A 27,138-nucleotide genomic window follows, 5' to 3' on the forward strand; every position below is an offset into this window, starting at 1 on the left:
CTATGTATATATTTGTTTCGTATATAAATATATGATATATATGTATATCTAATTTTATACTTGCAAAACAAATGTAGCGATATATTTTCAAATATAACATGTTTAATGATGATTGATGAACGATGTTAATGCTAAAAGGATAATAAACATGTAATTCTAGATAAAGTGATTGAATAAAGTAATCTTCTAGTTCCTTTTGTTTTCTTTTGCCCTAGACAAATGTTTCTTAGGTAACATCGTAAAATTCCAACATCTAAATTAGGAGGGAAACATATAACGTATTATATGAGTTACCAACATGTACAAACTACTAAAGTACTACAATCACTAATCAAGAAAAAGAAGATTAAATTGTGTAATTGTGTAAAAACCAAAGGGAAATACCTGGATTGACCTGAATGCCTGGCTGTTGCTGACATGCTGCACGGTGATTGGGAGTTAGGAATTGAATCTTTGGACTTCAGGGTGTCACATGCTAGTGTTGATCCTTGAATGGCTGAATCCTGATGACCGATGCCCGATGGCCATGGCCTGCTGCTGGTCTGCCAGGCTGATGCTCGCCTGCTGCACGCGGCACGCCAGCGCAGCTCGGCTGGTGCCTGCACCGCGAAGGCCATATTGCGAATCGGCGAGTAGGCGCTGGCGGCACATGCGTGGACGTTTTTGTCTTCATGTTGCTTGGGCCATCGGGTAACTGAATCGCCACCGCACACACATGTGACGCGAGGATGAGTCGATAGACACGTGGACGTTTTGTCTTCATGTTGCTTGGGCCTTACTATCGTCGCTCCTCGAGGAGGCCTAGCAGCTAATCTACTTTTATCAAAGCAGTTTGCTTAGGCCGTCTCCTAGGCCATCCACGACAGCAAAAATCTTTTACCGCGCTCGATCCTAAATTCACGAACTGGATTGAAGCTCCTTCCCACCGTTCAAAAAAAACACGTCCTTATCCTCTTGTCAGCTTACGAGGAGCCCGTCGTCCTCTTCCCTACGCTTCTCCTCCCTCCGCCGCCTCCCCTCCCCCATCCCTCTTCGCTGCGGTGCGCCAGACGGGCCTGGCTGCGACCTCCTCCCCGCGATGTGTGCTGGTAGGGCCAGTGCACGCGCCGCCGCTCCGTCTTCGTAGCGCCACCCCTCTCCATCGCCAGCGCTGCCTCTTTCGATCGCCGGCTCCGTTGCTCCGCCTTCTCCACAGTGTCAGCCTCATCTACAGCCTCCTCAATACGTGATTTCTTTGTTGTCTAATTTTTGTTTTGTCTTTACCGGATTCGTTGCCTTGTGTCTGCTAGGGCTAGGGTTTTAGGTGGTGGCATACAGGGCCCGCGGCGGTGGTGCATAGGACCTGGGCCGCCGGCGCCAATCGCCAGTAGGAGCTGATGCCCGGCATGCTCTGCTTCCGCTGCGAGGCCGCTGCTGGCGCCGTTTGCCAGGAGGGCCACCACGCGCCTGCGCACCCATGCCCTCATGGCAGCGAGCCACCTGGTCATCCCCTCTTCAGTTTCTCCACCTGCACAAAAAGGCCACACAACAGGTATGGATGGATCTGCAACTATTGTTTCCGCCTGCTTTGATTATACATTTTATTCTTAGAGGCAACATATATGGCATGTTAGGTTTTTATTTTTGTTCGGATTTGGTGTTCATTGACCAACCTCTACAATTTCTTTGACCAGTGTTTGAGATGAGCATGGCATCTTGTATTTGCAGCTAGATGTGAATGACTCTATAGGAGTTGCATAACGTGTGTTCAATGAAATGTCGTTGTATAAGAGTTGCATAGCATGTGCTCCATGGAATGCCCATGTGATATGTGGTTTGTACCTTTCGTTTTGCTAACCTATATTTCATCTACAAGGGTGTTCTTTGACCGACCTATACAATTTCTTTGACCTGTGCTGACATGACCATGCCATCTTATATCTCAGCTAGATGTGAATGATTCTATATGAGTTGCATACCATTTGCTTGATGGAATACCGCTATGAGATATGGTTACTGCCTATTGTTTTCCTAACCTCTTTTGCTAGCATGTATTTCACCTACAAAGATGCTTGCAGCCCAACTACAAGGTGTATATAGTTTTACAAATCTAAACTATAGCTACTCGAGCGTTTATTTTGCAGATCATCTTCTAGTTGTGCATATGTCGGATGGTTAGTTTCAAGTACTGTTAGCAGGATCTGGAGGATTAACTATGGGCATTATTGGAACTGAGGCAAATACTTCCGTTTCCATCTTATTAGGTCCAGCTCAAATCACTTCTTTTTAGTTTCATGGCCATAGACCTACCAACCTTTTGAATTGTCATCTTAATTCTGCTTGGCATTACTAGAACTCAGATAAATACTTAGTTTTACATCTTACTAGAATCACTTCAGATCACTTCTTTTTGGTGTCATGTACATAGAGCTGCCAGCCTTTTGAATTGTCATATCGATTCTGCTTCAGGAAGCCTATAAAACAATTGTTTTCAGACAATTAAATTCCAAGGACTGCTGTTATTGGAAGGTGTGTGCCGTAGGTCACCAGAGAATAACTGCTTTCTTATGTTTCTTGTTTTATAAATATAGCCAACGTACACTGCTTAACAGCATCAGCTTTACTCTATAGGAAATGAATTTATATGTTGTGTTGCCCGTAACAAAGATTTATCTCTAAAACTATGACTTTGTCATGCTATAATTTGAAGTGTTTTTTAAAACAGATCTCTAATGTTTAAGGTTGTCAAGGGGGCATCTCACATGGTGTTGGCTGATGACAGTTTTAGTACTATAGTTTCTGTAGTTAGTGATGTAAAGATCTATTTACAACAGCATCAAAGCTTTCATAAAGTTTGTGCTCTGAGCGTTTGTTTAATTATCGTTGACACTTTGTAGCTACCTGAACATACACGTTCTCGTTAGAATATAAATGTCTCCAACTATTCTTTTTTAAGCAATTTTGCAATGTTCATGATATTTGATTTGATTCTGGTACCTACATTCGCTAATTAGTTTTGCCTATTATTGATGATTTACTGTTTAGTTAAACTTCCTGCTCATCAAGTTAGCTGTTGAGCTCAAAATCATGGTGTCGGGTAAGATTGCCTAGATTGAACCACTTTATCTTCATCCCTCAGTCTAACCTATTTTATCTACACATCGTTCATTCGTGGGGTAAGATTGCCTGGATTGAACCACTTTGTCTTCATTCCTCAGTCTAACCCATTTTATCTACACATCGTTCATTTGGATTGCTAATTCTGTTGGGAAGAAAATATGGCAAATCATTCATGAACTTCATGGCTTACATTTCAGGTTTGGGAATCGCTGCTGCATCCGGCAAGAGCAACAATATTGACAATCTTTGCAAGTACAATTGGGTTAGCATCCCTTGATAGCACAACTTTTTAAGTGACTATTTCTGCAGTCTGTATACTTGAGTTGCTTTTCCACTGAATGTGGATGTAGTCTGTAGTCCTCAGCTGTTTTCTATGATACAATTTCTTGTGTGCCTATTTACTCAGCTTATTTTCCCATTACTTACTCTATGTAGTGTCTTAGTTGAGTTGTTGATTATTGAAATGGTAATGCCTTTGAGTTTGGCACCATAGCGCTTTCAGAAATTCTGAAACTCAAAGGTTAGTTTGAAAAGAAATATATTGTTGGCAATATCTACTGTCTTGGTTATATAAAGGCTGGTATTTTTCATGTTACATGTTCTTCTTGTTGATCTCTTTTATGAAAAGTTACTTACAGTATTGACATAATGGTAATTCTGTCGTCTCTTCTTACACAATCCAGTTACCTGTGTATAGGCAATGTATTTTCCACCTCTCAGTTCAATTAATTCTTTGATTTAGTGGTTCACTAATGTATTCATATGTGCAGTTTGTTCACGTTTTTCCGCAGATGTCATTTCCTGATTACATTTGGCTTTCTGGTTTCTTACATATTCAATATGTCGATTCTCAATGGTACCAGCATCAACCAGGTATGCGCTCCTCCTTTTTTGCCCATTTAGGTCTTCAGGTTACATGCGTCTATATATTAACTTACTCATCTTATCAGCATTCCCTCTGAACATACTAAACTGAATTTATTTAGTCAGTGGTGGTCAAGGAGTAATTCACATCCACAGTACTGCCTTTGTAAGTGACTTGTTCGTCTCTTTATTTACTCATGTTGTCTGACCATAGTTCATTGCCTTGTTCGAAATGCTAAGTATCCATGTCAATGTCTATGTGTTTACTGCACGGTGGTTCTATGCGTCGAACCACATAGGCATGTCCTTTGATATATGCTTACAAAGATGAGAAACAGAAAAATAATCGAAACTTCCACCTTTTGATGTTGTATATTGCAATAATGGAGAGCACACAAAAAATGGTGCCTACAAAAATTTTCCTCCCTTTGGCAAAATGTTTCTTCCTAGAATAAATGGCAAGTACCAAAATCTACAACATAGTTTTAATACTAGACTTGCTGCCATACCTTGTATTACAGACAAAATGAGAGCCACAATGCCTTCACTAGAGAACTCCAGCTACAATATGCACTATGCGGTTATTGCCAAAATCAGTCAAAATGGGAGAGACAGTGTCTTCACTGGAGAACTCTAGCTAGAATATGCAGTTATTGCAAAATTCAGACAAAATGAGAGACACGGTTCGACCATCTTTTAGGGTGTCCACGACAGCAAATAGAAATTAGGCTGTCTGATTTACTATCAACGAGGCATTTTGTCCCCTGCTTTTACAGCCTCCGGTTTACTCCCAATACTTCAGCAGCCCCACGCCATACAACCGTGTCCATTGTATTATGGCTTTTGTCATCCTTTTTAGATTAGTGTCATTTTTGGTATTATTCTTTCGATGTTACAAACACTAGAATAATTCTTTTCATGCTTGTAAGTAGAGCTATCATTCCTACACTGGAGATTCCATGGACCACTGAGTACAACAGGATAGCATGACCTGTACGGTGATTTAGGGCCTGTTTGGATTCTCTTCTCTAAACTTGAGACATCTAAACTTTAGAGCTAAAGCTCCAAACAGGTGGTCTAAAATTAGCTCTAAACTTTAGTCCACCTCAGATTAGAGTTTTAGACTTCAAAAGTGATCTAAAGTGCTCTAAAGACTTTAGAGCTCTAAACTTTAGAGGTGGGGATCGAAACTGTAACACCCCAAAATTTGCCACTTTTGATAATAGAGTTAAAATAATTTATTTGTGAATTATTGTACACATGAAAACATTGGAAAATAAAAATTTTCATTAATTTAAAATTTATCATAAGGTAGAAACGTGTTTGTTGCATTCATGCCGGTCGCACCTCGTGTTTCGATGTGCAAAATGTGTGTTTTTTATAGGTTTAGTAGACGAATATCTATCTCTAGGAATTTTCCAGCTTCTTTCTGGAATTTAATTCCTACCTCCTTCAACTTAATCTTTATGTTTCAAGTTCCCAACAATTTTTTCATGAGATCCAAATACTTTATTTGTGTTCTTCATGTTCCATAATGTCTCTGGGAATTTTCCCCAAATTTTCGGAGGTCTCGGAGTATTTTTCGTGGCTTAAATATCAATTCTGGACTTTTCTAGAATTATTTTATCCACGAAATTAATTAATTCCAAAAATAATAAATCTCTCATTTTTCCCAACGCTCAAAGCCCATGTGCAATAATTCTAATAAATCTCAAAGGCCCATGCAATTATTTACTAATGGGCTTTAATGTTTATTTAGGCCCATTAGTGCAGGTTGATTGTGCAACGTCAATTAGTACCATATCGCTAGTTGACGTGGATGTGGGGAGTTTTTCTTCCTATATATATCTACCAACCCCTTGGGCAAAGCACACCAAAACTACCATAAGGGGAGCCCTTAGTTTGGGAAATCCCTCGTGTAGTAAATTAGATTTTTTTTCTCCTCCTTCTCTCGTCGCTGCCGCCGCCGCTGCACTGCCCAGCCCGGCCATCCTCTTCTCGGCAACAAGTAAGGTCGCCTGCCATGTTCCTGCCGATCTCCAACGTGGCCACGTCCTCTTCTTATTTCTTTTTCTCGCAACAGAACAGATCGACTCCTACTCCTGCCCTAGATCGCAGCGTCTATCGCCGCTCGTGCCGGCTATTCTCACCTTGAGCCGTACCGTATGCCCGCACGCATGCAACCATCCTCTGCGCCTTCCAGCAAGAGATGCATGTTTGCGTACGTGCTTCGGCCTTGAGCAGCACGTCATCTACCTGCACCTTTGGTGAGTTCTTCTATAATTATCTTTCTTCCTCCCTCTATGCACTTTTTCATGATATTTAGTATCCAGGCCATCAATCGTGAATTAGCCTCCTATTAAAATAACCAATCTGCATTCTTTCTTTTGGTCTCCAATACTCGATCCATATTAATTCTTTTGTCATTAGTTCCAACGTGAATCATGCATAGAGTGCACAGGTTCTTTGTTTTATATGAATCCGTATAAAACCTCATGTGCAGCTGCGTGTTATTATCTTTTCTTTTTCCTTGTATCATTGCCAGGATCATGCACATATAAGCTCTGCCCCATAAATAAATTCTAAAGCTTTAATTCATCACCATTCCGTCCTTTAAGCTCTGATCGTTCAACATAGTTCACGGGTTAGCCACGACATCTTGTCATATTTAACTTGACTCAAGTTAATGCAACTAGTTTTATAATTAAAATCAATATAGGTTTTCTACTGTGTTGTTTTATATACAAATATTAATATGATTATTAATTGCTAATATAAATATGATTTTCAATTATTAATTTTCTTAGCTTAAACTCGCATCATATACAACTTGTTTAGATGTTCTTACATACTTATTTATTTTGCAAAGATTAAAGTTTAACTTGCTTAATAAATTACATGATAATATTTATAAGATAAAATATGATTAGCTTCACCTTGATTTTATGTATAAATATGATTTGTTTAAACTGAATTAATGACTCTTCCATGTTTTAATTTCAACTAAAATAAATCAAGCTTTTAGTTGTTCCTTTTTGTTTATATAATGTAAGACTCGATAGTTTTGTTCCTTTTTAACCGTAGTCTTATTTTTGGCGTTTCTTGTGCTTTTGTGACCATAGCGACTACCTCTCTTTTAGTACGTTGTTTTATCTTGAGTGGTGTATTGTTCTTAGTTGCTTTTATTTGTTGTTTGTATATTTGCCTATGTGTGGTGCTTGCTATGAGTAGAACGAGAACCGTTTGTGAGCGCTGAAGATCAGAAGCTAATGATGACCAGAAGCAAAGTACGAGGAAGTTTGAGCAAGTGTTAAGGCAAGTATAGCATGTGATCATCCTTGTTGTCATATTCATCTTTAATCACTTAATTCATATTGCATGTGTCTACCTTGACTACCACTAAGGATTTTCTAGTATTTTGTTACCCTATACATTGATACCTTTGGGTTATTGCATTGGGTAGTATGATGCTAGTGCTCAATTAAAGACCATGATCTTGTAACTTGACTAATGGTATATGCAATAAACACTAAAATATGCTTTTTAGCAACATGGAACAAGGGGGCATTGGGCTATTTATGGTGCTCTAGATTCCTCTCCCTCAGGACTTATCTGTAAGTGATCATTCGGGACTTACAGTATAGCTGTGAGGGCTACATGGCTCTGGCTTTAGCTCAGTATGATGACCTTTTCTAGCTTGTTAGTGGTTACCTTTATTGGCGTAAGAATGGCTTGCCGAATCGGGTATAGTGCGGCCTCTGTCCCCATGTATATAGGTTGCGTGTCAATGTGCCATCGGGAATGGGGCTCTACATCTGTTTGGCGAGTGAATCTAATGGCCCTAACTTGTTAGACGAACCTTTGAAAGGCTTCATAGTGAACCCTGCCGACCTTCCTTGGTAGTGGGTCAAGAGGCTGATCACCTCGAGCGAAAGGGTAAATCATGACTCACAGTGAAAGTGTACAACCTCTGCAGAGTGTAAAACTAATATATCAGCCGTGCTCACGGTCACGAGCGGCCTTGGAACCCTTACAGAATAAATGATGAACACTAATGATACTAATAATAAAGATACTCATTAGTGATTATTGTTTATGTTGTTCATTATTCATGTTTACCTGATCATGTGTTTATGGGCTTATGATAAACTTGTTGCTACTCAATTGCTAAAAGATTGACTCATTAAAAGCTAATCGCAGTGAACCAGTGTCAGCCTTTTGAGCCTCATGAACCCCATATTATATTTGTTGAGTACGACATGTACTTACGCTTGTTTTACTTTTTCAAATATTTGGATGGAAATCTCGGATGGGTACCAGATTGCTAGAGTTTGAAGGAAGTAGGCTTGTGATCAACCAGTCAGTTGTTCCTGTGGATTTGGAGTCTTCACCCGAAGATCAAAGTTGTCTTTCCGCTGTTTGCTATCTGAGGTTATAATCTTTATACTAATACGCTATGTATTTAAGCATTGTCTTTTGATATTACCCTTATTTGTAGCTATATGTGAGATTTGACTTTCTGGACTCACATATGGTGTGTATCTGGTTTTGTTCTTAAAATCGGGCGTTACATTAGTGGTATCAGAGCAATGCTGACTGTAGGACACAAGCCTAGTAGAAACTGAACGTTTTAAGGTTTAGAAGTTGCTACAAAAACCCTTTCTATGAATCTTGATATTTTCTTCTCTACTATATCTCTACCCTTCTATTCATCTCTACCTTGGTGCTTATTTTAAAGCCGTTGTTCTCATCTTCACTCCTTGATTTGATTTGCTTTTAGAACTGTTCCTCATCACCTTCTTGCGTAATCTGAAGACGAGTCTTAGGATTGTTACCCCTAATACAACAAGGACGATAGTATTGCAAGTTGAGTCAATGAAATTGTGCACCTTTATTGCTTGTTGAATTGACATTATGCTTATGATTCTTTTGCATCTTTATAATGGTTGCAATGATCTTGTTGGGTGTTCCCACAATTTCATTTGGTTTATAAGCCTAAGGTATAAGGATCAGTGAAATAAATAGTTGGGTTATGGTTTTCTTCTGTTTCTTCTATCCTGTCTTTTCAGAGCAGTCTGCACTCTTTGACTTATATCTCTATTCTTGGACAACCACAAATCATGCGAAAATTCTGGACAATAGTAGACTTCAATATCTTTTTCTGAGCGCAAGAATCATCTTAATAGCTATTTTGGTTATAGAGATATGAAAATCACAAGCCGATGCATCTGTGCTGTTGGAACCCAGAATAGTTTTTGTTGTGCACTGTTTTTGACCACCTAAACTGCAGAATTTGAAAAAGTGTTCTATAAGGAAGTTGTGAAGAATTTTATATGCTTTCCAACGGTATAAGCTACAACTTCATTGGATTAACAGAATGGGAGTTACAGCTGTTTTACTGCACTGCTATTTTTCTGCTCGCGAGGAATTTCAGATTTCTTGTCCCTGCCCATATACAAGAGTATCAATGGGATGACAGAATGCTTTGATATTAGTTAGCTCATCTAGAAGGAGGTGCAAGCTACCCTTCTTGTGTCCCCTAGTTTTTATGTGACATCCGGCCCAGTTTGGAATTTGGCCCATAGTGGCCTATATGCAAGTTAATGAGATATTGTGGAGAGTTTAGTCTCACCTTGGATGTTAAAGGTGGGATAGACCAACATATAAGGCTTCTAGAGTCCATCCCACCATCCTCGGGTTAATCCTTTTACGCGAAGCGAGGACGAAAGCGTAAGTGGGATGGTGATAGGTGTGGTTTGCTCAACGTGCAGAGTGGATCTGAGCCGTTTGGACTCTGGGGCGTTACACAAACATGCCCTTAGTGAGTGACTACTACGAAATACTGCTATGATTGGCCTTGTGGTGTGCTTGGTTAGAACAACCTCATAATTGGTCCACCACACCTTGTTGAGTTTCTGGTCTGCCTGTCTTTTTGTTGTCCGTCTATTTAGTGGATTAATGACTAACTATAAGATGCCAAGATTTTTAGATTAGGCTTTGTTATGTTGTTGTTGGCCAAAGAATCGGGCCATGGCATCTTGGTGAGTCTCCTCTCTACATCCATTTGCCGTCTATGTTTACCTATGTGTCATATGCATACTATGGCGCCCTTCTTCTTGACATAATTATAGTTGCATGTTAGATTTTTAGCTATGGAATATATATACAGTTATATCCTCCTTTATACTACTATTGATTGTTATTTAGTATAATATAGAATTGATAACAGGTTTGTCTCTATTTCCTGTTTTTAAAATCACTCTTGCAATCAATAGATGTTTTTCTCTCACACACCTTTTCTTCCCCTCAACCTATTCATTTTTACTCTGTTCTTTTTCCATGCTTTTTTATTTCTAGATTTTATTGGTCAAAGGCCTTCGATATTTCCGATGTCTCATATATGTCACTGTTACAAGTCATTGCAGCCTGATGCCCTTAGCCCTATGTATCTACGGCTCATAAAATGGTTGCGTGGTACAATATTATGTGGAGTAGAGATGGAAGGACCTTATCTGGGTGGTTATAGTCATACATAGCCAGTTTCCTTTTGGGCATGCACACATCCAAATGACTCATCTGTCCTGCAGGTCTGGTACCGTGATGCTGAAAGTTTTGACTCTACCAGCGACCTCTTTGATCAAGAAGCCAAGCAATAGGTAAATGAAAACAGCTAAGACAAAGTATTTTCATCATTACTAACTTCAGTTTACATTATTGACCTCTTATGACATAGAAGTGTCATTAGCTGCCAGATCAAAATAGAACATTACAATAAAATTCTTCTAATGTTTCTCCCAACTAAATAATATAACTTTTTCCCTTTCACGGGTTGCATCCCACAAGATTCTTCAACTTGCTAGACATGGTTTCTTCTGTCATAAGAGAGGGTTACAACCAAGGTATGTAGCATATATCTATCTACTCAATTCTTACCCTGAACTTACTAAATTTGAGCCGGTACACATCTAACATGTCATTAACAATTCCATGCTGGTTCCACACGTCGCCCTCTCTATCCTGAGTTCTGAAGCGAAATGATGCTACATTGATCGGAGAAATGCAGGTACCATACACAGTTCTAGCGAAGATGAAAGAGAGCCAAAGGTGCAGCATATTTTTAAAAGACATCTGCGAAGCCATCCAGCATTAATGTACTCATATGTTTAGCGTTGGCAAAAGTTGAAACTTCCTTTTTTTCCATTTAGGTACCTTTTCAGTTGTACAACAATTTAGCACAATATTAATGATGGATGATGAGTTAATGTTCTTACAGTTGTCGTTCAAGCGGCTCTTCATTGATTCATGTCTGCACGAGGGAAACTTAACCTAAGTTTATCTATTACATGGAAAAGCTCGAGCCAATTTCTGTAGTTTTTGTACGTGTGTATGTTCCATAAAGAGAAACAAATTCTTTGCCAACAAAAAATCTACATCTGTATATGATAATCGTTCTAATATACTGTGCTGGGCCCTCGGCGGTTGCACCTCTCGCCCCTCCCTAGGGCCGGCCCTGGCTAGGCCAGCCAACCAGAGACGTGCATACCGATGTGGAGTACTACCAACGCTACACTGCAGAAGAGAGCCGGAGACGCATGAGGGGAGCGCTGCTGACACGTGTCAATGGTAGAGACGTTCTCTAAGCGTGGATCCTCCCGCAGACAGAGATCTTAATATTTGAGTAGATTCTGCAAGGCCTGAAGTACCTCTAACATGTCACCTAAAAAGACGCCAATAATTACGATAATCGCTGTACTCCCCTCGGTCCCGAAAAGAATGCAACACTAGCCATTGGCTGGTATCGCAAAAATATACATGCAATTCTAGCCCAGGTTTTTTTTATTGAGCTTCAAAATTGCTTACAAAGCAATTGTTTCTGGAATACAAACGCCTTGAGGCGGTCCAAGGAGCCACACATGCCTACCACTCTCAGCATAAATACTACTTCTAGCCAAGCTATGCGCATGTGTGCTGTGCCGGCGATTCTCATGGATGAAACTTATCTCTTCAAAAGAATCCTCCTGAGACTTGATCTCTCGAATTATCTGGCCATAGGCGCACCGAGATATTTTAGTCATGTTTTTTTTTATCACAGATAAACAGTCAGAAACGACCATGACCTTGCGTAGCAGCAGGTCCCGAGACAGAGCAACTGCTTCTCTACATGCCAATGCCTCGAGAGATTCTGCGTCAGTTACATCATCAAAGACCACAGCTAAAGCGCCTAGATAAACTCCATCAGATGACCTCGCCACTGCTGCAACTGCACCTCTGTTAGTGTTCTTTGATGTAGCTGCGTCCACATTGATTTTAACCAAACCTGCTGGTGGGGGAATCCAACCGGCTTGTTGTGTATGACCTTGCTGTACATGTGCTCCCTTCTTTCCTTCAGCCATCGTGAGATCCGAGATAAATGAATTCACGAACAGGAAAGTAGATAATGGGCTTTGGAAGATACTGTCGTGGATAGCCTTCCTACGAGCATACCAGATTGCCCATAGTGTAACTAGAACCCGGATCAGATCATCATGCTTCAGCGAAAGCCATAGGGATAGTGTTTTGTGAATTGTGATGTTGCTCAACTTCTGCATAGTCCTTCTGTCCTTTGCTTTGTGTTCATCAACTCTAGATTCACTTCAACTATCTATTGCCTTCTTATATTTCTTCACTCATCATCCTCAGACTAATCCGGTTTATGTGGAACAATCCTAGGAGTTCCCAATATGCATCTGATACAAACGTAGGAACAAGACACATTTCGCTTGCACAATTGGTAATCATCACATGGACAGATGAGAGAACAAAATTTTAATCTTGTATATATTACAAGCCTTGATTATATTACAAGTCTGAAGTTAAACCTACAATTTGAGACTCTTGTCTAATCTAGATGTGAATTGTCACATGTGAACCGGGTGGCTATTCCATCAACGGTGCCCATATCATCAGCACCCATGCTAAGGCGAGCAACCACGAGTCCACGACAAGAAAACTTCTTGGAGATTGATACCTTGGTTGAAACTTATTTTCTATACCATGTAGGGATGATCGGTACCAATGCGACTAGGATATCAGTTAGACGATTTGATAATATTGTACCATATTGTAGTAATATACTGCCTCTATTTCAAATTATAATACATTTTTACTATTCTATATACATAGCTTATGCTATGCATATATCTAGATAGATAGTAAAAGCAATGTATCTATAAAAGCCAAACATCTTATAATTTAGAACGGAGTAGTGAATTGTATGCCTCAATTTTTTAAAAACCACCAGTAATAATCTTTATTTGATGAATATAAAACCAACTTTTGAGTCCCAAGTATTTATAAAAAGAGACATGATTATTTTCTCTCAACACTTACAAAACCTACTTAATTTGAACTGAATGTAGGCTACTGATCTAAACATGGGACATACGAATACTAATAATATTGGCTCCTTTGGATGACAGGGGGGCAAATGCACGTGGACTACTTAATTTGAACTGAATGTAGGCTACTGATCTAAACATGGGACATACGAATACTAATAATATTGGCTCCTTTGGATGACAGGGGGGCAAATGCACGTGGATTTCAACACCAAAGGAGATTTTGACCCTGCACATGACATGCCCTCCCACTCCGGTGACCGTAACCCCTCGGAGGCCAAATTTCCCACGGTGCACGGGAGCATCCGGCTTCGGCGCAGAGCTGTGCAGCAGTACATAGGCGACACCGGCGGACACCCCGCTAGTGGCTCTAAGCGCGAGCATGTACAGGGGCGACACCGCGGTGCCGAGCGCGCACCAGGTGACCATGTAGAGCGCAGCCTGCGCGCCCTGGCCCCGCATGAGCCACCACGCGAGGCCCACTGCCCCTGCGCCACGGCGCCCGGTCTTCACCGCGGACAAGGCGACGGCGCAGACAACGGTGAGGTAGACGAGGAAGAGGGAGGCGAGGAGCACGAGCAGCGCGTCGAGGAAGAGGAGCATGAGGGAGTAGCCCAGGAGGACGACCGCGAGCACGGCCAGGGCCACAATGGCGGCGGCGCGGGCCTGCTCAAGGATGTACCCGAACGCGACCGTCAGTACGGGCCCTAGACGTTGCGCCAGGCCACGACGAGCACCACGACCACGATGGCGCGCCGGTCGGCGACGGAGAAGGCGGTGAAGACTCTGGCGATCTTGATGGTGGATCCGACAAATACCATGACGACGCCGAGGAGGCAGCCTTCGGCGGCGAGAAGCAAGTGCCGGAGGTTGGACTGGAGGGCCTTGACGAGGTCCCGGTACGTAGCGGTGGCCAGGTCAACGCGGCTGGTGGCGTCCGCGTTCAGCAGCATGGCGGCGTCCGCGGCTCCACGGACAGGGCGTTGCCGCGGAGCAGCGCCGTGGAGGACTAGGAGCAGGACGTGGAGCACGCCGTTTCAGTCCAGGGAGGATGGTCCGTGCTTTAGAAATGTCAAGAATCCATGGCCATGACGAGGCAGAGACGCTCGGAGATCCAACGAGAGAGAGAACGACGGGGAAAGAGAATCACCAGTGCGGAGGAGTTTTTTCTGCACCCCGGGGATCGACGGGGCTATTGGCTGCAAAGATACGGGGGTACACTGGGCCGTGGTGTATCCAAAAGGGCACCGTGGATTGGCGGGGCAGCGAAGACACGGGCCTTCTCCCCCACGCAGATTAGCCGGGGATCCCCTCGTGGATTGGGGTACCCAAAGGAGCCCTTTGGATACTGTGGTGGAAAAGGCACGTGGGTTTACTCTCCAAAAGGATTATCTTCCATGAACATGCCACCCCCATCCCGCTAGGCAACAGAAACCCCCTCAGAGAGAAATTCTCTGGGTACAGTTTGGGCACCGCAAGGATATAAATCCCAGCCAACCAAAAAACATTCAAAAAACTCAAAAAAAATAAGGATTTCAAAAATGCAATTGTAATATGAAAAATTAGTACCATGAATAATCTTTCAACGGTACAATACACACATTAGATTTAAAAGGTGAATTAACTTACTAATTCAAAGCACACAAACTCTTCATCTCATAGGGTAACCAAACAAATGAACTTTGATCTAACAGAAAGCTACTCATCACCATTGGCTTCGGAGCATACAAACTCTTCATCTCATAGGGTACAAATAGATGAACTTTGTCTAACATAAAGCGACTCAAAACCGTCTCATCGCCGTTGGCTTCAGTTAAATGTGTTAAGCAACCCAAGAAAGCATACAAGACTATAGGTTTACGACAAAACTACAAGCTGCATTAATCTTACTACATAACCAAAGAGAATTTTTGAGTGTCTAGGCATAAATCCACTACAATCTCTCTCACAACTAGCACCGGCAGGCCAGAACATATAGAATCAACCCTGCAATTAGATGATAAAAAGCACTATTAGTCGATGCAATGTGACATGGCCATGTTCGCTTGAACTTATCAGCCATGGTACAGTATTTTTCTCTCACAATAAATCAGTGAACAGTACTGTTAATTGCCAACAAAAATATGCTCATAACCATCTTAGATATGCCACATAAAGGCAGCTTAAAATTGCCAACAAAAATATGCTAATAACCATCTTAGATATGTCACATGAATTTTCATACAATCAGACCCAAAATATCTAGTTATATGCCCACTCAATTGATTAGCTGCATGTCACTAGAAGAAAAAAGTGACTACAGAAAGATTCAAGGACTCAAGACACCTTTCAGGTTCTAACATGCTGAAAGGCTGTATCAAACACATGCCGCTAAAATACTCCTGGAATAGTGGCACATGCAAACAGGGTAAAAGTTCCTGTCTTCGAAAAAATGTTCTTTCTTTATTTTGGTGGAGAACACACAGTAGAAATTTTAACACACTAGAAAATGAGATGTTGAATATTCAGTCGAAATTGTACTCCTTATTACACACTCTGAATTTGAGACTCTATTGAATACTCTAGTCCCCAAATCTTATCACATCCAGGGATAAGATGCTCTGGTCCAGTACAGTTTATCCCAACAAAACTACTCCCGGTCCCGATGCTCGTCATCCTAACACTAATTAACAACACCTACGTCCCTAGAACTAGTCCACTGGAACCTTGCTGGTCCATGTGGGACCTCAACAACATCAGGCTGGGCATGTGCATTGACCACAGGCACGTCATGCCCACTCATCTCAGCCATCACAGCTAGGTAAAAAGTTGTTAAAATAAATTTATGGAGTTGTAGCATAGAAAAATGTCACCACATATTGCAAACCAATAAACTGATGAAATTAAAGCATATAACTAATCTGTATCTCAATGAATAAAATTGGCTTCAGGTCAGTATCTCAATGAATGAATAAAAAATGGCATCACATATTGCAAAAAGCCCCATCATTTAATCATTGCAAGGCCTCATGAAATGAATGTTTCAGCAGGTATACTTGAATGAAATTGCATTTAACAACAAATAGAGACATAGCAGTAACAAGGGCTTGAACTAGTGTCTGCCTACATCATGCACTGCACTTGGGAAGTACAACGAATCAACGAGTATTGCTCAAATTAACCAAACAAACATTTAGACCGGTATATTTGCAATGTTTCGCCAATCAGCAGGTTGAAATAGAGTAGTGACGAATAGGCTACTTATCGAGGATGATGCTGTACATGGTGAGGAGGCTTATGCTGAACTAGTGTCTGCTTTCCTTTCTCTAGACTTGCAAGCCAGCCCAAATTAAAAGCGACACTGTAGTTTGATACTCCAGTATGTTTAAGCTAGGCTTTCCCAAACTACACGTGAAACTGACTCTGACAGCAGCAGTAGATTCGGTCAAGCTAGGCTACACAACAAATTGCAGAAAGAAAAAAAAGAGAAGGTGTTGTATCCGTATGGTATGTTTGTGTAGTAGCTGTGGGGGATTGCACGAAGAATGCATGAAGTATGTGTAACTGAGCAAGGTTATTTCAGTTGCATTTATTTTGGTCTCACAGACTCACACCACCGTTATCGACTTACCGTTATGGGTGGCTCAACTGAAACGCTGCCGCAGATTCAGTTGCAACTAATCGGAAAGTAGGGCGGGAGAAGAGAAGCACACACACCAAGCATGCTGCTGCACTGCATGCATCGAAGATTCAAAGCTCGTTGTGACCTGAATAACTGATGATGACGAGCCGTATGCATTGTTCCTGGGCGTTGGTGGAACTGACACCAGTGACACTGACATCACTATGAAAAATATCTCTGAACCGAAAATAAATTGCTCAATCAATGAATAGGATAAAAACACGATAGAACACGATTCAATCGAAAAGCACCAGCCATGCCCAGGAACTGCCACCCAGTTCATCCATCCATCTATCCATTCGATTGGATTCTAAGAAGTAAAGATTGAAGACTAGTAGATCTAAGAAGAAACACACAACAAGAGGATGAGGATGAGGTGCCCAACCTGTGCCTCGGAGAGCACGCACGATGCGGTTGGCCGAAGACGTACTAGGTACAGCCGGAGGCCGCAGCGGTGGCGGCGCGAAGACGCACGGATCAAAGTCAGAGTAGGATACGAGCCCTTAGTGTTGCACATTTCGGATGTTTCAGGCAGCCCTCCATCTGCTCGGCTATGTGTTATTGTGTTGAATAGATAGTCACCGAAGCAAGTGTGTTTTGGGCTCCCCTAAGGTAATTAGAATAATTTGTACTACCTCCGTCCCCCAAAAAAAAATACAATTCTCGTGTTTTGAGTCAAACGATTTGAATATGAAAAAAAATGCTAACATTTATAATATAAAATAAATATCATTAGGTTACTAGATATATGCCCGTGCGTTGCACGGGATAACAATTTTTTATCGATGTCTATTACATGATTTATGGTTTAGACGAACATATTAAGAAATATATAAATCGAACTACGTAAAACACATTTCATGATCTTTATCACAAATAACGTGTATATCTAGTTTATACAAACCAAATTGGTTTTACTATTTTTAATTAGTATGTTATTAGATTTATTATTATACTCGTTTTCAAAAATTAATAGAAATCTAATAAATACTTTTGCATTGGGAAGCTTAAAATATCTCTAAATTCATCAAGATTTTTGTTCCAATGGTGTCGAACAACCTTGTCCCTGATTTTCAGTAGGTTCCATGTAGGAGAGAATCTCTAAAACCACATAAAGAGAGTCATTAGAATTTATATATCATTTACTACCTAAAAGTGCGTATGAGTGACCATCTGAAAAAGAACATGTCGAAGGCCTATTTCAGTTGAAGTGCTCGAAGCAAATTAAGGGCGTGAGTACCTGTGTAGGCAGTCGGCACGCCCCGTAGCTGGTCGCCGTTTTCTGCCCAGTTATCTCCTGCCGATGGTCGCTCGTGTGCTTTGTTCCCTTTTTTTCCCCTAAGTTTTGGTATCACCGTCGTCGTATCGACGAAAGCTCTACGCTGCGACGCGTTACACGAGTCTAGACGGCCGAACGGGCAGACAATTTATGTACGTAATAATTGATTGCACAATGACAACGAGCCTGATTACACAAGTCTAGAAAACAGCGGCTGTGCCGCGCCTTATATAGAATTTGGGCAAGTGTTTGGCCACCTTCTGAAGGAACATGCAAGCGTATTGTGCACTGGTTATTTAGGTTGAACCTTGTGATGGATATGCAGTTCGTATACGACTGTCAGATATAGATATATTTGTTAATATATTATGTATATAAAATAGTTTTACTCTGCCATAAATTGTACATTTGAAGTGATGTTGCTTCGTGGTCATCATGAGAATCTTCTAAAGAAATCAATGCAGGCTGCCAGCCTTTCAAAGTTTCAGAATCCACCGAGTACTACTTGATCGGGATAAGCATAGAATATCAGGAATGTTATGGAAACCAATAGCACGAAGAAAAACACTTTTAAGTTGTTTTAACCCATAGGGATGTCTTGTAAGTTGTAACCCATTCAACTCAAAAAGGTATCAATGAGTAAAAATGGTAGTTGTAGGATTATTACTTGAGAAAGCTTTATTTTTCGGGTAACAATCCTTATGCCTTACATGTCTTAGTTTTTAGTTGTTAAATGAAGCTCTGCGCTCAACTGGTAGCAAAGTACGATCCTAGATATATTATAAAAATTTGATGATTAGTCAAATACTAAATGAGAAGGGCGGGCCTGGTACAAGCGGTAGAGTCTTACCGCCTGTGATCGGAAGGTCCCGGGTTCGAGTCACGGTCTCATCGCATTGCACAGGCGAGGGTAAGGCTTCCACTGACAGCCTTCCCTAAACCCCGCACAGAGCGGGAGCTCTCTGCACTGGGTACGTCCTTTTTTTTAGTCAAATACTAAATGACTATTTTGTAAGAAAGCTTAGAATTGAAAATCACATATTAGTGAGGCCCATGTGAGGATAAGATATTTGAAAAAGTGCATTCGACTTATACAATCAATACCTAGGATATTCAGGTAACTACAGTTCAAATTGTAGCTTTAACTTTTTTTTACATAAATGAATGCAACTATGTATTTCTAATTTTAGTTCTAACACAAATTTATAGATACATTTAGGATTGATCTAATTACGGGTAAGCTCTTTATTAAGTGTAATCTAAAACATGTTAGCTAGCGTGTGAGCAGGACTGCTATGTAAAGAGGTATTAATATATCTCAAAACCATAAGTAATTGATTAGGAAATAAGCCATAATACCAAATGTGTTAGGCATAATCCTGATACCAATAGATAGAAAATCTATATAATCAGTTTCAGAATTTAGGGAAGCATCATTATTTTTTCTATGGATTTTAAAATTTCTTGTATGAACAAGTACATACACACCGAATTATCTAGGTTGTTCTATTCACCTCTTTGAAGCACGAGAGGCTTGGATGGCCGCTTCAGCACTGCTTCCCTGGCGGTCAGCAACGACACTGCCTGATCAAAGCAGGGGAGAGAAGCTTCACAGGCGACCATGCAGTGGCCGGCTCTGAGTATGGCCTGTCTCCATGCGGATTTTGTAGGCTAGTAGCCCTTCCACGGAAAATCACGAGCAGCCACAGTTGTGGGCTTGTGGCATTCAGGGTTTTTTTTATCTTAACGTTGTGCTTTGAGCATGACTTATTGCAGTTACAAAATCAACAATCATGTGAAGTTGGACCTCAAGCAAGAGGTGAGTCCAGCAAGTTACTTCCATCTGTCAAGCAAAATAAGACAAAAAAAACCTCACTGATCAATATCCTATTGACAATCATTACTCAGAATGCATTGCTTCCTGTGGTCTATGCAATATTGCTCCTGGATCACCAGCAAGGTGATGTGATCATTAAGAGGGTATAAAAGTCGAATAAAAAGTGGCATTAGCACATGGGGAAACCTTCAGCATCACATGGGGAAGCCTTCAGCAGCACAACCATTGCAGTCTGAGAATGTATTTAGAACACCTCCATTTGTTGTTATCTGGTCATGACAGACATATCAAACACCTTGTGCCTGAATTCAATCAGTATTTAAGTGCTGCTTGAACTGAATAGAAAAGCAAATAGCTATTTAAGAACTGAAACATAGTATTCTCTTTGCACACCTAAGAAATTATGACCAAGCTAGTCCTAGTTCCTAAATCATAAATAGCAGGTATCAAAGACATTTCACACACATTAGTAGCTATCATACAGTGAGTACAAAGAGGACTGGCTAGAACCAGTACTGCAAACAAGATCACAAAGACAACCCCAACATGCCTTGATTCATGGTATACTCATGGAGACAAAAGGTTGTGCTGTTTACCTCATGGGAATTTAGTCGAATATCTCCTGTGCGCTATAGTTGTCGTCGATGTCCAGTTCATCATCGGCTGGCGTTCCACATCTGATCTGCTGTAATTTATATTAAAAAAAGAGACGTCAATTTAAAAACTTACTGTATCAAGGATGAACTAATATCTGCTTTAAACATCCGCATCAATTGGCCCTTATTGTATTGAAGAGGTTCAAGTGAAAATGGAAGAGACGGATCGAACCTGGAAATGCTATAGCTGGGAAACAGTTTTGTCAAGGTGCAGGTGCACATAGAATTGGTTTTTGCTGCTGTGCAGGGTCCAAGCTATCTCTTCGCAAATTGATTGTAGCCATCCCACCAAGATTGACAAAAAAACAGTCTTATAAATGGTTGACTCAAGCTTCAGCATGCATCATTGCGGACAAGCACCACATGAGCAAGAGGAAAAACACAAGGTGAAGACGAGCCCTTACCAAATTGAAGAAGAAGACACCACGAGGGGCTGCTGCGTGTGGGGAGACGTTCTGTTCGTCAGCTTGGATTGAACCTCAGTATGTGTTGAATAATAAGGCATTTTCATATTTATTTTAATCCATAAAAATAACGCAATAAAAATGAGAGTGAAGTCATGAATAAAAAGACGACAATTCATGACAAATGTTAACATGCTGATAAGACAAATTATGGAGCCGAAACATATGTGAAACATTGTTTTACATAGCTGAAGCATCACAGACATGATCATAAATATAAAGGATGTATTCTCAAATATCAAGATCATGATGATCACAAAATTAAAAGGAACCAGAAAACCAGTACTAGCATAATCATCCAAATCAACCAAACAGAGCATGCTAAATATGAAAGCAGTATTGCCTAGGAACATCATGATATTAATGATGAAACTCAGAAGAGGGTGAAGGAGATTATACCCTGCGACGGAGCCGCTCGCACCAGGAAAAGCCATGATGGTACTTTGTTGTTGTAGTCGTTCCGCTCGATGCAGTGCAGAAAAGGACGCCGTGAAGAGGCACCGCTACAGGTTCACCAGCGAGTAGTCGTGCCACCACCGACACTCCCCAAAAACGTAATCGCCCGTCTTCACCCGAGCAGGTGAAGCCCACGACGGAGACGCGTTCCGGAGGCCTACTCTTCCATCTCTGGTGCTCACCGGAGGTGGAACGAGAAGAACTTGCGCTGCTGGAAAGTGGTGTACTTCGCCAAGAGAGCTTAACCGAGAGGGGAGGATTTGTATTATAGGCAGAGGCCAGAAGACAAGAAGCCGACGGCACCGAGGGGTCACACCTCCCTTCTGCGGTGGGAGAGACGGAGACGGAGAGCCAGAAGTCACGGGAGTTAACAGAAACTCCTCCAATCAATTCGTCACAGGAAACGGAGTTTCAAAAATAAAGGCCTCACCCGCCGGTCCGCTCGCTCGCCGCCGCCCGCCCGCCCGCCCGCCTGCCTGCCTGCCTTGCCTCGCCTCGCCTCGCCACGCCCACGGGCTCGGGCCGGGCCAGGCGGCGGCGACGGCGTGCGCGCGCGCGTGTGGCATCCAGGTGATTCGCTTTTACTTCTCAAATAGATCGATCAATGATCATGTATTTAAGTAGAGTCGTCTCTCGATTAAATTCCCATATGGTATAAAAATCATTAATGTACATGTACGGACCATAGAGTTTAATAGAGATATTAAATAAATGGGCCAAGCCCATAATATCTAACAATCCCCACCAAACTCTAGGGTACGCAGTTTGAAGTTCTCAGAACCACATTCCTTTTATATACCAGTGTTTCGATGGAGACTGTTAAGTTGAACATCCATCTAGAAAGCTAGCTACACTCATCCACAACTGAACAATGGACAGAACCTTGAATTGACAGTTTTGTGCGAGATGAGTTTCACATAGCCTCTTAACTGATACTAGGCTGCCAAGTGCCTTCTCTCTGTTTTGAAGCATATAAGTCACACTTCGAGGCATTTTCATGAGCATCTAGAGATTACCCACATCTCATAGATTGTGACTAGCAATCGAGCTCATATAGATGTGCTCCTTATAGGATGTTCTGTAGGACAATATCCCCGCTATACCAAGCCGCTCGGATCACATTAAGAACTTAATCATCCTGCCTAACAGTATTGGAGAGACGGTGCATCTCCAATGAACTGAGCTATAATCTAAGGGGTCTCTCCCTCAGTCAATCAACAGCTTGTTTCGCCATCCTAATTCACGGGATCTCCGATCACATAGGATAGGTTACCACTGTTGATGGCTCTATGTGGGTCTCAAACCCAGTTCCCTCGACGCACCTTCTATCACATTGCGTGACAGACCCTTAGTGAATTGATCTGCCAGATTATTTGATGTATGGACATAGTCCAATGCAATTACTCTGGAGTTTCTCAGTTTTCTGACAGTCTTCAAACGTCTCTTCACATGCTTTGTGGACTTCATGTTATCCTTAGAACTGTTTACCTTAGTGATCACAGTTTGATTATCACAGTTCATGGAAATTGCCGGGATTGGTTTCTCAACAATCGGCAAATCCATCAGGAGATCACGGAGCCACTCTGCCTCAGCACTAGCGGTATCCAATGCGGTCAGTTCAGCTTCCATTGTAGACTTCGTTAAGATAGTCTGCTTGCAAGACTTCCAAGAAACAGCACCACCTCCAAGTAGAAACACGTATCCACTCGTGACATACAGCTGATCCGCATCAGAAATCCAATTAGCATCACAATAACCCTCTAGTACCCTCGGATACCCGGAAAAGTGAATGCTGTAACTCATTGTCCCTTTCAAATAGCGCAGCACTCTCTCAAGAGCATTCCAGTGAGTATCTCCCGGATTTGACACAAACCGGCTCAGTTTGCTTACAGCGAATGAGATATCAGGCCTGGTTGTGCTAGCTAGGTACATAAGAGAACCAATTATCTGTGAATATCTCAATTGGTCTCTTGCAATTCTGTGATTCTTCCTCAAATGAACACTTGGATCGTACGAAGTAGGAGCAGGCGTACACTCACTGTACCCAAATCGGTTCAAGACCTTTTCCACATAATGAGACTGCATAAGAGTTACCCCACCATTTCCTTCCTCCCTTGAAAGCTTAATGTTGAGAATAACATCAGCCTCTCCCAAGTCTTTCATCTCAAAGTTACTCGACAAAAAATCTTTTACTTCTTTAATCACATTTAGATTGTGGCCAAATATTAATATATCATCCACATATAGGCATAGTATCACACCATCACCACCACCAAACCGATAATATACACATTTATCAGCTTTATTCACAACAAAGCCGGCTGATGTTAAAGTTTTATCAAACTTCTCATGCCACTGCTTGGGGGCTTGCTTTAGGCCGTACAGGGACTTCAATAACTTACAAACTTTACCCTCTTGACCATTTGCAATAAACCCATCAGGCTGATCCATGTAGATCTCTTCCTCAAGCTCTCCATTTAGGAAGGCTGTCTTAACATCCATCTGATGAATGAAAAGACCATGTGAGGCAGCCAGGGATAGCAACACACGAATGGTCGTCAATCGAGCAACAGGTGAGTAAGTATCAAAGTAATCTTCACCTTCCTTCTGTGTATAACCCTTAGCAACAAGCCTAGCTTTGTACTTCTCAATTGTACCATCAGGCTTCAGCTTCTTTTTAAACACCCATTTACAGCCCACAGGTTTGCAACCAAATGGACGGTCAACCACTTCCCACATCCCATTGGACATAATAGAGTCCATCTCACTTTGCACTGCCTCCTTCCACATGTCAGAATCAGGAGAAGAGTATGCCTCAGAAACGGTTGTGGGAGTGTCATCCACGAGATATATAATAAAGTCTTCTCCAAAGGATTTTGCAACTCTTTGCCTCTTACTCCTTCGAGTGATAGTATTATCATCCTCCTCAGGATTTTGCTCAAGCTCATGGGTGTTATCATCAGCGTGTATATTCGATTCATGAAGTTCAGGAACAGGATCATGACTAGACACGCTAGATGCACCTATTTTCATTGGAAATTCATTCTCAAAGAACGTGGCATCTCTAGACTCCATGACCGTTCCAACAGCCATATCAGGAGCACCAGAATTTATTATTAAAAAATGATAGCCCACACTATGAATGGCATAGCCTAGGAAAACACAATCTACAGTTTTTGGTCCAAGCTTTCGCTTTTTGTTTATTGGCACATTCACTTTGGCCAAACAACCCCAAACGCGAAGATAAGAAATATTTAATCTCTTTTTCTCCCATTCCTCAAATGGAGTGATTTCTTTGTTCTTTGTGGGCACTCTATTTAGGACATGATTCGTAGTTAAAATTGCCTCACCCCACCATTCCTTAGATAAACCAGCTGTCTTCAACATGGCATTCACTAAGTCAGTTAGAGTGCGGTTCTTTCTTTCAGCAATCCCATTGGATTGTGGTGAGTATGGAGGTGTCCTCTCATGAATTATACCGTGCACCGCGCAAAACTCAGAAAATTCATTAGAGAAATATTCTCCCCCGCGATCGGACCGCAACCGTTTGATATGCTTTTCAAGTTGATTCTCAGCCTCAGCTTTAAAGGTTTTAAAATAATGTAATGCCTCATCTTTTGTTTTAATTAGGTACACATAGCAATATCGAGTGCAATCATCTATGAACGTTATGAAGTATCTCTTACCACCTTTTGTCAAAATTCCGTTCATATCACAAATATCGGAATGGATGAGTTCAAGTGGTGCCAACTCTCTCGCCGCAACTGCCTTGTGAGGCTTGCGAGGTTGTTTTGCCTCAACGCATGTATGACATTTGGAGCTTTTGGCAACGTCAAATTTAGGAATTAAATTCAAACCAGCTAAGCGGGACATGCAACCAAGATTAACATGACATAATCGAGAATGCCAAACATTCATCTCAACATTAACGTTATTAACGACATTATTCACTGCAAGAGGTAAAGTATCAACCAAAGACAAGCGGAACAAGCCTCCGCTCTCATAGCCTTTTCCAACAAAGGTTCCATACTTTGACATAACACATTTATTCGACTCAAACACAAGTTTAAAACCGTCTCGACATAGCAGAGAGCCACTAATAAGATTTTTCCTTATTGAGGGGACATGATGCACGTTCTTGAGTTGCACGGTCTTCCCCGAAGTAAGCTTCAGATCCACCGTACCAACACCATGAACACCAGCACGCGCGCCATTCCCCATCAGCAAGGCTCCACTCCTCCTGACCTGGTAAAAAGAAAATAAGGACTTATCAGCACACACATGTATATTTGCACCTGTATCAACCCACCAATCAGGTGAGGAACAAACTGTAAATGCAGATAAATTACCGTACCCAGCAGCGTCTACATCAGTCTCAATGGTGTTGACTGTCTTCGCTTTTGGTGGGGGCTTCCACTTAGCCTCAGGACACTCTCTAGAGAAGTGCCCAGTGTTCCCACAAGTGAAGCAGTTCATCTTTGCCTTGTCTAATCCCATCTTCTTATTATTACCTTTCTTGAAGAAGGTAGTGGGTTTCTGCTTAAGCTCCTGCTGGGGCTTCTTCTTTTGTGGCTTAGGACGAAACTTTTGCACCACATGTGCACTAGTAGTCGCCTCACCATTCCCGCCCTTGCTCTTTCCCTTAACATCCTTTGCCCTTGCCTTGTCCTCAACATCAAGAGTGCCAACAAGTTCAGCAATGCTAAACTGCTGCCCCTTGTGTTTCAAGGTAGTAGCAAAATCAGTCCAGGAAGGTGGCAGCTTAGCAATAATGCACCCTGCCACGAACCTGTCAGGGAGAGGACAACCGTACAGCTCCAATTCCTTCACCAGTCCCTGTATCTCATGAGCCTGTTCGACTACAGGACGGTTATCAACCATCTTGTAGTCATGGAACTGCTCCATGATGTACAGCTCAGAACCGGCGTCGGAAAGACCGTATCGAGCCTCAAGGGCTTCCCACACAGCTCTACCAGTCGGGAGTGGTATGTAGGCATCAACCAGAGAATCATTGATGATGCTCAACAGTGCAGCCTTGCACATGGTCTCAGCATGTCCCCAAGCCTGCTCATCCTCATCGGATCTCACAGTAGCAGGCTGCTCATTGAGCACATGACCACAGCACATGGCCGACAACCACAGAAGGGCTTTCTCACGCCACCTCTTGTAGTGAGTGCCCTCAAACGGTGTAGGCTTTAGCATGCCCGCAAAGCCAACAGATGAAAATGGCCTGAAATTATGTTTTTGGAATGTTGAATAATAAGGCATTTTCATATTTATTTTAATCCATAAAAATAACGCAATAAAAATGAGAGTGAAGTCATGAATAAAAAGACAGAGACAATTCATGACAAATGTTAACATGCTGATAAGACAAATTATGGAGCCGAAACATATGTGAAACATTGTTTTACATAGCTGAAGCATCACAGACATGATCATAAA

General features: G+C 41.7%; 1 long non-coding RNA gene and 1 pseudogene across 1 annotated transcript; both read right to left on the reverse strand.

Moving 5' to 3' along the window:
* Nucleotides 1-468: 468 nt before the first annotated feature.
* LOC136495686 (uncharacterized) lies at nt 469-14,756 on the reverse strand (annotated as a pseudogene).
* A 4,877-nt stretch (nt 14,757-19,633) lies between these two features.
* LOC136498391 (uncharacterized) lies at nt 19,634-21,260 on the reverse strand. The gene is made up of 4 exons (XR_010769607.1): nt 21,178-21,260; nt 20,946-21,034; nt 20,714-20,802; nt 19,634-20,386 (listed from the first exon to the last, which is right to left on the reverse strand). It is a non-coding gene; the product is annotated as an uncharacterized lncRNA (long non-coding RNA).
* Between the last annotated feature and the right edge of the window lie 5,878 nt (nt 21,261-27,138).

This window comes from Miscanthus floridulus, chromosome 12 (genome assembly GCF_019320115.1).
Source record: "Miscanthus floridulus cultivar M001 chromosome 12, ASM1932011v1, whole genome shotgun sequence".
Lineage (NCBI taxonomy): Eukaryota > Viridiplantae > Streptophyta > Magnoliopsida > Poales > Poaceae > Miscanthus > Miscanthus floridulus.